Source organism: Silene latifolia, chromosome 11 (assembly GCF_048544455.1).
Source record: "Silene latifolia isolate original U9 population chromosome 11, ASM4854445v1, whole genome shotgun sequence".
In the NCBI taxonomy this organism is placed as follows: domain Eukaryota; kingdom Viridiplantae; phylum Streptophyta; class Magnoliopsida; order Caryophyllales; family Caryophyllaceae; genus Silene; species Silene latifolia.
The window spans coordinates 171,694,824-171,703,213 of record NC_133536.1 but is presented as its reverse complement, the minus strand read 5'-3'; positions in this window follow the sequence as shown (position 1 = coordinate 171,703,213).

Below are 8,390 nucleotides of genomic sequence, written 5' to 3'. Positions count from 1 at the left end.
ATATCTTGTAAAGAAGAAGGACTAGAAGTCGTATTTTTATTTTGAAGACGTTTATAAACTTCGTTTAAAGAATAAGGTTTTCCTCTGAAAAATTCTTATTTTTGTCATTCTCAAAATTATTATGAGAAGTGCTAGGTATATTTTCAATAATTTGAGATCTTAATTCTGCATTTGGGATAGCTTTTAACATATCCAACCAATTATTATTGGTGAGAACTTGAATTTTTTCATCTTGAAAATTGGATAAAAGATTAAAGAATTCATCTTTTTTGGGATTAATACAAACTTTTCCCTGTCCACATGGTTCACATTCTGAACCAGTAGTTGCAGAACTACTATCTGTATAAAAAGAATCATCTTTAAGAATTTTCAAATTATTACTAGAATTACTAGAATCATCGACAAAGTTTTGAGTTCCACTTTGTAGATTTTGTTCATTAAGAAAAAGCTTTGATATCTTATCTTTAAGATCATCATCTATATCCAAATTATTAATTTGTTTTTGGGTCCAACAATTGTTTGCCATATGACCTTTTTTATTACATTTGAAACATCTCATCTCTTTTGGAGGTTCATAACCTTTTTTTCGTAATGTTTTTATGGAATTTTCTCTGGTTTTTTCCGATGAGTTTTTTCTTCTAATTTTTCTTTAGAATATCTTTTCTTCTTATATCTAGGATAATAAAGTTTATCATTACCTTTGTGTTGTTTTCTACGAGAAGTAGAAGGCATATCCATACCAGATTGTTCACAAAATTCACCTAATTGATTTCTTTCAATAATATTTTGGTGCTTGAGTTGTTGATTTAATTTAATCTCATTACAAAGGTTTATACCCTCTGCTGTACATGCTTTAATAAGATGACCATAATTATATTGCTCATAATAAATAGAAGGATTATCTCCTCGAAGAATCTTTCTGATTCTTTCTGCAAATAAATGTGGTAAACCATCAATAAATTTGGCTTTCCAATGAGAGCTATTGCATTCAGGTAAAAGCATAACTCTACTAAGAAAGGTGTCTTTGTACCACCTAAAATCAGTTAAAGTTTTACATCTAAAATTTTGTAAAAGACTTCTTGTTGAATCATAATTATTCCCATATTGACCAGTAAAATGCTCAAGTATATTAACAAGTAAAGTGTAAACCGCGGTTTCTGTGATTACTTCATCTTTAATTTCTGTAGTTGTAAGAATAGCTATTTTTTGATCGTTAGTGAGGTAATTTCCCACCATCCTTTAAGTTGACCTGTAAATCCTGATATTATCATTTTAGCAACATTAGAATCACTATTATTTGCATTTTTACAACATTGAGAATACATAAGCATTCTATGACAATGATTATGAATCTGTTTTTCAGCAAAATAGTCTATATTCCATTCATAAATATCAGTTCCACGATAACTGTTACCAATAATCTCGGCATTTTCTTCCTGCATAATATCTACAGGTGTAGGTCTTTTATTATAATATAACGTATTAATGGGTTTTTGACCCCATTTATGTCTTGTGACAACATTTAAATCGTCTTTGAAATCTGGATATAATTCTTCATTTAAAGTATTTAAACTAAATTTTGAAATCTTTTCAGCTAACTTACTTATTAGCTGTTCATTTTTAATATCCGATAAAAAATTAAAATTTTTTATTTCAGGAGGACTTTTGATAATAGGAACCAACTCTTGTGAAGAAGAAGAATGATCTTCTGCCTTGGTATTCTGGATAACTTGATTAAGAAGATTAATAACTTTATTAGTTTTATGATGTAAATCTGTAATATGTTCACCAAGAATTTTTAAAGATATATTAGCATAATTATTCTGCTCAATTAAAAAATTTAAATGATTAGTAGTTGTTGTAATAGTTCCATTTTCATAAATTTTTGAAAGGGGCATGAAAGAACACCCGTCTAATTTGAACTTTTTTAGGGGAGGATAAACCCCTTTTACTTCATTTCCATTGAGAAGTTCAAAATTTCTTTCAAGGATAGTCAAATGATTATATAAATAAGTTGAACAATACCAAGGAACAAAATAAATAATTTCATTAACTGACTTGCAGTATTCATAAAATTCATCTTGCAAAATATCTTGCTGTTCTTCATCAAAATTATGGAAGAACCAATTTCTAAATTTTTTCCAACTGGGAGATTGAAATTCATTACTAATTAATTTTCTGGTTGTTGAACCAGGAGAAAAATCTAGTAAGGCCTTACTAATCATCAGTATAACTCATTTGGGACAATGTGTCCGCTTCCTTTTTAGGATGTCGTCTTAAAATTTTATCAGAATGCATCCTTAAAACATCTTCATTTGTTTCAATAAAATCTTCATCTCTTAATTGAGAAGTTGAACACCTAGATGTACTAGGTATGTCTAAATCTTGATCAAGGGCTGAAATAAAAGTCCTATTAGAAAAACATCTAGTCATTTTTGAAGTACTACTTCTTGGTCGAAAATGGTTATTACCAAAATTTAAAGTAACAGCTCCTTCAGGAGTTTGCTGTACATCAAGTAAATTAGTCTCCATAATTGGTTGAGGAGGCATAGCATGAGTAATTGTCCAATTTTCAGGAAAAGATATTTCTTCCCATTTAATAGCCTTTCTAGTAGTGATATTAGATTTGTTACAATTGGTCTCAATAATGATAGTCTCATTTATAGCTTTATCAGCTAATCTACAGTGAGGATTTAACGTATATAAAGGTTTATAATAAATCCTGTAGCAAATACAAATTAATTCAGATCCTTTAGCATAATTGTAACCATGAGTTTTAACATTTAAAGTTAAAGCATCTAATATATTAGTATCTGTTAAAGATAACTGTAAATTTGGGTAAACGTCAAAATAGACTGGACCATGAGCCAAACTGGATTTAACAACTCCAATAATTGACTTTTGCCAATTCAAATTTCTGCCATCTCTTAAGGCTGCAATAAAACTTTCTGGTAATCCTTCCAGAGTTAATGGTTTAAAAGCCACTTGGACTAAACCAATATGAATAAATTGATGTTTAGATTTTCTTAATGGTTCTAAGTCATTATTATTTAGAAGTTGAAGATACATTTCTTCATTATTTAGAGAAATAGATTCCTCTGTGGTTTTAACTCTATGTTTTAACCCAATATATTCAAAAAATCCATAATTATAAATAGTTCTTTTGCTAACTTCTGGAATTGTCCATTTGTTTAGCAAATCTAAATTCTGAGGATAATCAACCTCTTCAGTCATACTGTTTTTTACAGTAGACTTACCCGTATTAAGAACATGTAAACTCATAAGATAAGAAAGTTGAATTATGACTTAACTATAATTTAATTCCACATGGCATTAGCATTTAATTTATTTCCACATGATATTTTATACCCCATTAATTTCTATTCATTTTTATTGATTATTTAATTTTTAATTATTAATTATTATTAGATTATTGGTTATTTAATATAATTATTAAAAAAAATGAATGATTACTAAGTCCTTACAAAAATGTCATTACATATTGTGTGACATACAAATAAAGAAAATCAAAAGATATCATTAATATTCTTAAATTAAATGTATATATTAAAGAGATGAAGATTTTATTGAAACAAATCCAGTTCAGATTAAACATTTTCGTGGTAATATCCCAATCACTTGTAATGAGCACTTGGGTGTGCAACCTCGTTCTTATACTATGTTGGTACAGTAAAACGATCCGCCTTAACTTGGTATCAGAGCCATGGAAGTATATATAATTTATGATAGTTAAGTCATAATTCAACTTTCTTATCTTATGAGTTTACATGTTCTTAATACGGGTAAGTCTACGGTAAAAAAACAGTATGACTGAAGAGGTTGATTATCCTCAGAATTTAGATTTGCTAAACAAATGGACAATTCCAGAAGTTAGCGAAAGAACTATTTATAATTATGGATTTTTTGAATATATTGGGTTAAAACATAGAGTTAAAACCACAGAGGAATCTATTTCTCTAAATAATGAAGAAATGTATCTTCAACTTCTAAATAATAATGACTTAGAACCATTAAGAAAATATAAACATCAATTTATTCATATTGGTTTAGTCCAAGTGGCTTTTAAACCATTAACTCTGGAAGGATTACCAGAAAGTTTTATTGCAGCCTTAAGAGATGGCAGAAATTTGAATTGCAAAAGTCAATTATTGGAGTTGTTAAATCCAGTTTGGCTTATGGTCCAGTCTATTTTGACGTTTACCCAAATTTACAGTTATCTTTAACAGATACTAATATATTAGATGCTTTAACTTTAAATGTTAAAACTCATGGTTACAATTATGCTAAAGGATCTGAATTAATTTGTATTTGCTACAGGATTTATTATAAACCTTTATATACGTTAAATCCTCACTGTAGATTAGCTGATAAAGCTATAAATGAGACTATCATTATTGAGACCAATTGTAACAAATCTAATATCACTACTAGAAAGGCTATTAAATGGGAAGAAATATCTTTTCCTGAAAATTGGACAATTACTCATGCTATGCCTCCTCAACCAATTATGGAGACTAATTTACTTGATGTACAGCAAACTCCTGAAGGAGCTGTTACTTTAAATTTTGGTAATAATCATTTTCGACCAAGAAGTAGTACTTCAAAAATGACTAGATCTTTTTCTAATAGGACTTTTATTTCAGCCCTTGATCAAGATTTAGACATACCTAGTACATCTAGGTGTTCAACTTCTCAATTAAGAGATGAAGATTTTATTGAAATAAATGAAGATGTTTTAAGGATGCATTTCGATAAAATTTTAAGACGACATCCTAAAAGGAAGCGGACACATTGTCCCAAATGAGTTATGCTGATGATTAATAAGGCCTTACTAGATTTTTCTCCTGGTTCAACAACCAGAAAATTAATTAGTAATGAATTTCAATCTCCCAGTTGGAAAAAATTTAGAAATTGGTTCTTTCATAATTTTGATGAAGAACAGCAAGATATTTTGCAAGATGAATTTTATGAATCTGCAAGTCAGTTAATGAAATTATTTATTTTGTTCCTTGGTATTGTTCAACTTATTTATATAATCATTTGACTATCCTTGAAAGAAATTTTGAACTTCTCAATGGAAATGAAGTAAAAGGGGTTTATCCTCCCCTAAAAAAGTTCAAATTAGACGGGTGTTCTTTCATGCCCCTTTCAAAAATTTATGAAAATGGAACTATTACAACAACTACTAATCATTTAAATTTTTTAATTGAGCAGAATAATTATGCTAATATATCTTTAAAAATTCTTGGTGAACATATTACAGATTTACATCATAAAACTAATAAAGTTATTAATCTTCTTAATCAAGTTATCCAGAATACCAAGGCAGAAGATCATTCTTCTTCTTCACAAGAGTTGGTTCCTATTATCAAAAGTCCTCCTGAAATAAAAATTTTTAATTTTTTATCGGATATTAAAAATGAACAAACTAATAAGTAAGTTAGTCGATAAGATTTCAAAATTAAGTTTAAATACTTTAAATGAAGAATTATATCCAGATTTCAAAGACGATTTAAATGTTGTCACAAGACATAAATGGGGTCAAAAACCCATTAATACGTTATATTATAATAAAAGACCTACACCTTAGATATTATGCAGGAAGAAAATGCCGAGATTATTGGTAACAGTTATCGTGGAACTGATATTTATGAATGGAATATAGACTATTTTGCTTAAAAACAGATTCATAATCATTGTCATAGAATGCTTATGTATTCTCAATGTTGTAAAAATGCAAATAATAGTGATTCTAATGTTGCTAAAATGATAATATCAGGATTTACAGGTCAACTTAAAGGATGGTGGGATAATTACCTCACTAACGATCAAAAAATAGCTATTCTTACAACTACGTAAATTAAAGATGAAGTAATCACGTAAACCGCGGTTTACACTTTACTTGTTAATATACTTGAGCATTTTTTTGGTCAATATGGGAATAATTATGATTCAACAAGAACTCTTTTACAAAATTTTAGATGTAAAACTTTAATCGATTTTAGGTGGTACAAAGACACCTTTCTTAGTAGAGTTATGCTTTTACCTGAATGCAATAGCTCTCATTGGAAAGCCAAATTTATTGATGGTTTACCACATTTATTTGCAGAAAGAATCAGAAAGATTCTTCGAGGAGATAATCCTTCTATTTATTATGAGCAATATAATTATGATCATCTTATTAAAGCATGTACAGCAGAGGGTATAAACCTTTGTAATGAGATTAAATTAAATCAACAACTCAAGCACCAAAATATTATTGAAAGAAATCAATTAGGTGAATTTTGTGAACAATTTGGTATGGATATGCCTTCTACTTCTCGTAGAAAACAACACAAAGGTAATGATAAACTTTATTATCCTAGATATAAGAAGAAAAGATATTCTAAAGAAAAATTAGAAGAAAAAACTCATCGAAAAAACCAGAGAAAATTCCTTAAAAAACATTACAGAAAAAAAGGTTATGAACCTCCAAAAGAGATGAGATGTTTCAAATGTAATAAAAAAGGTCATATGGCAAACAATTGTTGGACCCAAAAACAAATTAATAATTTGGATATAGATGATGATCTTAAAGATAAGATTTCAAAGCTTTTTCTTAATGAACAAAATCTACAAAGTGGAACTGAAACTTTGTCAGATGATTCTAGTAATTCTAGTAATAATTTGAAAATTCTTAAAGATGATTCTTTTTATACAGATAGTAATTCTGCAACTACTGGTTCAGAATGTGAACCATGTGGACAGGGAAAAGTTTGTATTAATCCCAAAAAAGATGAATTCTTTAATCTTTTATCCAATTTTCAAGATGAAAAAATTCAAGTTCTCACCAATAATAATTGGTTGGATATGTTAAAAGCTATCCCAAATGCAGAATTAAGATCTCAAATTATTGAAAATATACCTAGCACTTCTCATAATAATTTTGAGAATGACAATAATAAGAATTTTTCAGAGGAAAAACCTTATTCTTTAAACGAAGTTTATAAACGTCTTCAAAATAAAAATACGACTTCTAGTCCTTCTTCTTTACAAGATATTTTGAAAGAGATGGATAATTTAAAATTTGAAATTAAACGGCTTAAAATTGAAGAACAAATAAATGATATATGAATTTTCTAATCTTGAAAAACTTTTTATTTTTCAACATGATCTAATAAATAATGATGATCATGAATCTAAAGGTAAAAAGATTGATATCCCTGACTTTATCCCTAACTTAGATGGTAAAGATCAAGCTATGCAACTTGTTAATACTCTCCCAGAATTAGAGAGAAATAAAAAATTTCTCCAAACCATAAATATGGTTGCTGGCCAAAAATGGTATGTTAAGATCTTACTCAGGATAAATAATCAATTTTCTAAAGAATTTATTGCTTTAATTGACACTGGAGCAGATTTAAATGTTATAAAAGAAGGAGAAATTGACTCCAGGTATTTTGTCAAAACTACTCATAGTTTATCTCAAGCAGGAGGAGACAAATTAGATATTGAATTTAAACTCCCAAAAGCTGATATATGTGTTAATAACACCTGCATTCCTTTAAGTTTTCTTTTAGTCAAGAATAAACTTTCAGTTCCTATTATTCTTGGAACACCTTTTATAACAAAGATTTATCCTTTTACTGCAGATAATAAGAATTTAACTGCCAATTATCAAGGAAAAACTGTTACTTTTAGTTTCATTATGAAACCCTTTATGAAGGCTATAAATGAGATTTATAGTAAAATTTCTTTAAAAGAAAATCAATTAAGTTTTTTAAAACATGAAGTTAATATTTTGACATTAGATCAAAAGCTTAATAATCCTAAATTAAAACAAAAAATTATTAATATTGAAAATCAATTTTCTCTATCTATTTGCAATGATCATCCTAATGCTTTTTGGAATAGAAAAAAGCATATAGTAAATCTTCCTTATGAAGAGGATTTTAAAGAAGAAAATGTTCCTACCAAGGCTAGACCTTGTCAAATGAATTCTGAATATTTAGAATTTTGCAAAAAAGAAATAAGTTCTCTTATAGAGAAAAAACTTATTGGTCCATCCAAATCACCATGGTCATGTACTGACTTTTTATGTTAACAAAAATCTTTGAAAAGGAACGAGGGGTTCCTAGATTAGTTATTAATTATAAACCTTTAAATAATGTTTTAAAATGGATTAGATATCCAATACCTAATAAAAAAGATTTATTAGATCGTTTGTATAAAGCTCTTATATTTTCTAAATTTGATTTAAAATCTGGTTATTGGCAGATTCAAATTGACCCAGCAGACAGATATAAAACTGCTTTTAATGTTCCTTTTGGACAATATGAATGGCATGTTATGCCTTTTGGATTGAAAAATGCTCCATCGGAATTCCAAAA